The following is a 6,910-nucleotide window of genomic DNA, read 5'->3' as shown; positions in this document are numbered from 1 at the left end:
GTGGGGAAAGCTTTCCCTGTCTGCTTAGTATATGCGGGCAATTGGATAATTTGGGTAAGTGGCCAAGAATGTCCAGAAGTTTATTTTGGCATGCTCTCCATGAGCGATCTATACCCTTCTTGGTATCCCTAGTATACTTGGCAAAGAAGGTGCACAGTTTCTGGTCAATGTCAAGGGTCATAGTGACCTTGCCATCAAGTGTGGGTCTGGGGGATTTGGCCTGCATTTGGGCCCAGACCTCCTTGTCAAGGGGTTGGAGGATTTTCCCTGTCACATACTCTGTGATTTTTCAGTCTGGGAGCCATTCCAAAGACCTTAGATGATAGGTCCCTCTGGTTCAAACATCTATGATTTGTTAGAATCACTCTCATTGGGGTCGGAGGCGGCCAAGCTGAGCACCAGGGCCTGCCACAATCATGTTCCTCATTTGAGAATATCTCACTGTCTGTCTCAACCTCCCCTGTTTTGGGTAACCCTACATCAGGTTCAAGCTTTGGGGGCGACCTTGTCGCCCATCTCTCCGGGTAAGACCTCCTCTCTGCGGGGTGCGTACTTCAACATGCGTGCACTCTTATGGAAGGCTTCTCTCAGTCAGTTGAAGCCTTCCAGGTGCCCAGCATCACATTTGTGTGTCTTGTTTGGGAGCTGAAACTTTGAGGCCACTAGGGCCCACCCTCATGACCCAACATACCAGCGCCATCTGATACTTTTCTGCAGTTGTGCATGCACCTGGGCAATACCCTGGGTGAAGAGCTTGTCAACCTCTGCCGGAAGGCAGCGCTGAAGGGGCTATTCGTCCTCCCAAGCTAGATTGGGTGAATGTGTGTGGTCCCTAAAGGACTCCATGTGGTCAAAGGTGGGAGCACCAATTTTGTAATTGCCACGTAAACGTTTGAAGGGCTTTTTTTGCATCTGCTCCTAAGCTGAGCTCTGCTATGCCAATACAGCCATTAGATGGCGTCTGCAAGCAGAGCACTAAAAGGCCTAGAGGCCTGAATCACGGACCATGAGTACGGTGTCTATGAGGGTTGGGGGAAGGGAAGTGGGTTCCCTAGAGACTAGAGGCAAGAGAGCCACAATACCAACCTCTCTAACATGCGTTAACAGTCCGCGGAGCACTGTTGTTAAGTGCCCTTCACCACGGATCATAACATGTGAAGCGCTTTGCTGAGGGTAAAACAATATCAAGCGCTAACACTACAAAGGCAAAATCACAGTAAATAAATCTCCCAAACTAACCACCACTACAAGTTGTAAGGGAAATGAGAGACTTAACTGACGCAGCAGTGAAGAAAGAGGAAGGGCTTTGGAAGACAGGATTATATATGGGGATGATTGTTGGTTACTATTGACACTGTTCATGGACTCATACATTGTCTTCATGTGGTGTTTTTCTTTGGAACTTTGAACCTGCTGTTAATAAAGAATGAAGAAAGTTATGCATAATCCTCGCCTCCGGTCCTGACATAGAATCATGGCATTCTCATGATTTGACATTGTGAAGGGATCTATTGGAAAAAAATGGGAAACAGGTTTCCTGACAAACAGTGCAAGATCACATGATATGGTGTGATGATCTGGTGTGACGAGGTAGATCTTGGCACTATATATCGTCTGCACTTATCAAGGTGACTATTTATGTTTTTTTCTTCTCCATGTTGTTTGCCGTCTGTGTAAAAAGACAATTTTGACTATTGATATTTTATCTGTTTGCTGGCATTTCCAAGGAGAAGTTTTAGGTAAGTCAGTTTCTGGAGTGCAATTGTTATATCACTATACAGAGTGTTACACCACCAAGTTTTTTTTCTGAACAGCCAAGGAGACCCACCAATTAAATGGGAAAAAGTATTTTATAACTATGCAAGGGTATGCAGGACTAGTTTGAGTGTGGAGTGAATACTGGCACTATTGATGCATACCCTAGATGCAGAGGGGCAAGATTTAGTGGAGAATCTGCCAGAACCTGGGCAGAAGGATGCTGGAGGTCATAATGAGTTTGAGGTTGTAATCAGAAAATGATTGAAGAGTATGTGACAGATTTAAAGAAACTAGCGGTATCTTGAAAATTCAGAGCATTACTAGAGGAACGCTTTAGAGATCAATTTCTGTTACACTGCAGGAGTCACAGCATAAGAGAGGAGTTGTAGAAGAAGGATGATCTACTGTTAAAGGAAGCCCTTGCCATTGTAGAAAGAATAGAGCACATGCTAAATTGTGTTGAGAAATTGCGCAAAGAAAATACAGTAAAAGTAGTGGTGAAAGCAGTTGAAGACAAAGCCTTGAACAAAGATGTGGGAAAATTTAAAGGAAAGTGTTCGAGGTGTGGGCAAATTTGGACATATGGCTAACTAAAATGGTTGTCCTGGTTTGAGGGACAATGTGTAAACAGTGTGGATACAAAGGACACTATTCTAAATTGTCGCACTACAGAAAAAGTTGGTACATCTAAGGACAAATCAAGTAAAAGAGGCGATGTGAAAGAGATTGTGGAGGAGGTAGTGCTACAAATAAATGAGTTTGTGGAAAATGGAGGAGAAAAGGATGTTTTACAGGTGGAGGAGAAAACCACAACTTACCCTGAGGACAAAGTTTTAGTGAACAATGTGAAAGTATGAATGTTATTTGATTGATGTTCTAAAATTACTATTATTTCTGATTCAGTGTATGAAAAATTATTTCAGGAAACAATCTGCTACGGCGTAAGGTTATCAGAAGGGGGGGCTATGGTGGGCAAGAGATTCATTATTTCATGTAGAGTGTGGAATGTGGTTCATGCATAATTCCTGGTAACGTTTATGTTCAGGTTAAAGGTGATAACATCCTGGGTTGGCCACATCAGAAGGAGTAGGGGCTCACGCTTGATCCTAATGCTAAGCTACACCATGTAGTGAGGCAAGCTGATCATTGTTGTGCTAACTTTGCTATTCTTTTTCCTGAAGTATCTACAGGAAAATGTGGTTGTGAAAGAAAATATACACATTACATTACACTGAAACCTGGAGATTTACCTCTTACAGATAAGGTAAGAAGAATTAATTTAAGTGTACAGGAAGACATTTGAAAAGAATTGAACAGGTTGGAATCCACTGGTGAAATCATGCCGATTTAAGCTACAGAGTGGCTTTAACATATTGTTGTGGCAAGTATGCCCACAGGAGCTATTCGTCTGTGCATAGATTTGAGGAGTTTAAATTGAGAAATAGTTGTAGACAAGTATGCGTTATCTTTGATATAATGGCCACTTTGGGGGAGGCCAGATTGTTCACTACTCTTAATCTGGCATCATCTTATGACCAGATTGGGCTATATCCATTAGCACAACTAACTTCATTCATCACACCTATTGGGGCATACACATTTCTGAGGCCATTTGTGATAGCTCCAGCAGCCTCAGTATTTCAAAGAATTATGAATTCCATTCTTTGCAATACAGAGAGAGTTTATTGTTTTAGGATGATGTGTTGATATATGGTGAAACCTGTGAGGAGCATAATAAACAGGTAGTCAAAGTTCTTGAAAACGTCCGCAATGCAGGGCTCACCTTCAATGTGGAAAAATAAAAATTTGGGAAGAATGAAATCTGGTATCTGGGACGCACATTAAGGTGTTAATCCAAAGGAGGATCTGGTTGACGCTATTTGTAAGCTAAACTGTCCTGGAAATAAGGAGGAAGTGGTGTTATTTTTAGGCATGGTTGAGTTTTACATCAAGTTTATCACCAATCTCTTTAGTAGGACCCAGGAAATGCGCAGACTATGCAATAAGTGTGCTAAGTTTAAGAGGAGTCCAGATTGTCAGAGGGAATTTTAAACTGTCAGGCATGATTTGAGACAAGCTCCCATCCTTAAAGCTTTTAATGCAGCAAGGCAGACCAAGGTGGTCACAGATGTAATGGTAAGGGGTTGGGTGCGGTACTAGTACAAATGATAGATGAAACAGAAAATACTATTCCTTGAGCATCTGGTTCTTTGAGAGGTGCAGAGTTTAATTATTCAGTCACTGAAAGAGAATTGTTGGCAGTCTGCTGATCAATCAAGAAATTCAAACATTTTCTATGAGGGAGACATTTCACAGTGGAAACATAGCATAAGCCTTCAAAGCAAATTGTTATGAAGAAATGCTTAGATTGTGTGTCTTCAAAAATACATAAATGGGCTGTGGAACTACAAGAGTTTAACTTTACAGTGGAGTATAGTCTGGGGCTGCCAAACAGTACTGCTGAACAAAAATACATAAATGGGCTGTGGAACTACAAGAGTTTAACTTTACAGTGGAGTATAGTCTGGGGCTGCCAAACAGTACTGCTGACTGTCTGTCAAGTCTGATTTAGCTGGGTGAAGAAGTGGATGAAACATCAGAGGGAGTGGAATGGTCAAATGAGAGTGTTTCTGTGGTTACTGAAGGGGCAATTTCAGAGGAGAAGTGGAAGTTTGAGGTCAAGCTTGACAAGTTAATTGAAATGATTATCCCTTTCATTTTGAATGGTTGGCCAAAAAGAAAGAATAGAAAGATGAAGTACACCCATAACTGATGATCAAAGATGAATTGTCATTTCATGATGAGATGGTTTTTAGAGGGAACAGTTTGGTTGTTCCCATAGGTATCAGAGGGAAAATCATGGATATGGCTCATGAAGGGCACTTAGGTGTTGTAAGAATTAAGGCCCATATTTATACTCTGTTTGCGCCAGATTTGCGTCATTTCTTTTGATGCAAATTTGGCGCAAACATAACTCCATATTTATAGTTTGACGCTAGACCCGTCTAGTGCCAAATTTATGGAGTTAGTCATTTTGTTACCGTGGAAACCTACCTTGCGTCAATGAGATGCAAGGTAGGTGTTCCTTGGCAAAAAATGACTCAAAGGCATTTGCGCCTTATTTATACTCCCGTGCAAAAATGACACACGGGAGGAGGAGGGCCTTAAAAAATGGCTCTAAGCCTGTTTACAGTCATTTTTTAACGCCTGGGTCAGGGCAGGCATTAGAGGACCTGTGGGCTCATTTCCATGGTCTCCGACCATGGAAGCTGTCCACAGGTGCCCTTCTCTGCACCCAGGAACACCCCCTGTCACCCTCGCCCACCCCTGGAGGACACCCATGGATGGGGGGGCCCATCTACGGTAAGTACAGGTAAGTAGAGGTAAGTAATTTATTTTCTTTTTTTAAGTGGCATAGGAGGCCTAACTTGGGCCCCCCTAACACAAGTCCCCTGGGCATGGCCATTGGGCAGAGGGGCATGACTTCTGTCTTTGCTAAGACAGGAGTCATTTCCATGTGGATTGTGGGTCAAAATATGACGCTAGTCAGGTTAGAGTCAATATTTTTTACTCTAACCTGACTTGCACCATTCTTTGTCGCAGAACCTCCAGTCTTCCCTACGCCTCCGCTGCCTGGTTAACATCAATTATTTTGACGCTAACCAGGCAGCAGCGCCGGCTACCGTCATTCATTAAATATGACGCCCGGCTGGCGCATTGGAATGGCAGTAGCCGGCGTTAAACTTTTTGAAGCAAACTTGCGCTAGCGCAGGTTTGCTTCAACAAGTATAAATATGGGCCCAAGAGAGAGTAAGAGATGATTTTGGTGGCCAGGTTTAGATTTGACTATAGAAAGGAAAATATAAGAGCGTTATAAGTGCAAAGACAGTGATAAAATACATAAAGTGCAGTCTGTTCCTGTGGTGTGCAGAGAGTTACCTAACAAACTGTGGCAGGATATAGCCATGGATGTGGTAGGCTCGTTGAGAGGGGAAAGAGCTACTCCTTATCTTTTGGTGGTAATTGACTTGTTTTCTCATTGATCTGAGGTTTTATGTGGGGTTGGAAATAATGGCAGGAGCTGAGGTCAGATTTCTGGAGGGTTTGTTCAGGAGAGAAGGTGTGCTCAGTAGCATTTTAACATACAGCGGGGTGAAATTTTAATTTAAAGAATTTGAAGGTTTCACAAAATGTGGAATAAAACACCAAAAAAACTGCACTTTATCACCCTCAGTTGAATGGCATGGTGGAAAGATTTAATAGAACTCTCAAGGAGGGGATTCAAATGGCACACCATTGTGGGATGGATTGGAAGAAATAATTGCAAGAACGGTTAGTGTCTTATTGTCTCTTTCCCCATATGACGACAAAAATAACATTTTGGATTATTTCCAGGAAGGAAACCTAATTCCATGTTAGTTCCGTAGTAGATGGATTGGAATAAGGATTGAGTGAATGTGTCTACTGGGGATGAGTGGAGATTAATGCCAGACATGGTGAGAGAAACTAAAGTGAGAGTTAGGGGATTGGATAAAAATTTGTGCTCCTGTTGCTGCATTGCTTATTTTTAATAAACTTTATTTTTCAATGTTTCAATCAATAGCAAAAAACCCACACAGCTACGTACAGTATTTCAGTATTCATACTTTTGGGTTTACACATAGTATGCACCTGGGAAGAGACACCCCACCAACAATTGCAGGCTGTGTCATTAGAGGAGAGTACTGCCTGCAATACAGTGTCTATCTGTAGTGGCAAGCCCCGTGTCGTGAATATGGCAACCCTCTCACCCCTGAGCCGTATCTAGTCTGAGTCATCTGCCATACTATCTGAGGTGGAATCCCAGTCTGAGGCATCTCTAGGTTAAGGAGTCACTCGCTAAGTGTGCACCAAGTATCCAGGTCCTCCCCACCTTATTGTTCCATCTGGCTAGTTTGTGTTTCTTCTGCTAGCTCCCATTCCTTCACATCCCCCAACCATTGTGTCATTGTTGGTGTACTTGTGCCCATCCATGAGATGGCAATTCTTCATTTTGCACGCACCAGTGCTAATTGCAGAAGTCTGTATGCCATTTTTTTGCCCTTTGGATCCCTGACATTCCCCAGGAAGCAACTGGCTGGCATTGCGTGAATCAGGATGCCCACTGTTCTAT

The sequence above is a fragment of the Pleurodeles waltl genome, chromosome 3_1 (genome assembly GCF_031143425.1).
Source record: "Pleurodeles waltl isolate 20211129_DDA chromosome 3_1, aPleWal1.hap1.20221129, whole genome shotgun sequence".
NCBI classification, from domain to species: Eukaryota; Metazoa; Chordata; class Amphibia; order Caudata; family Salamandridae; genus Pleurodeles; species Pleurodeles waltl.
The sequence above is the reverse complement of the archived record's forward strand: the minus strand, read 5'-3'. Positions refer to the sequence as shown.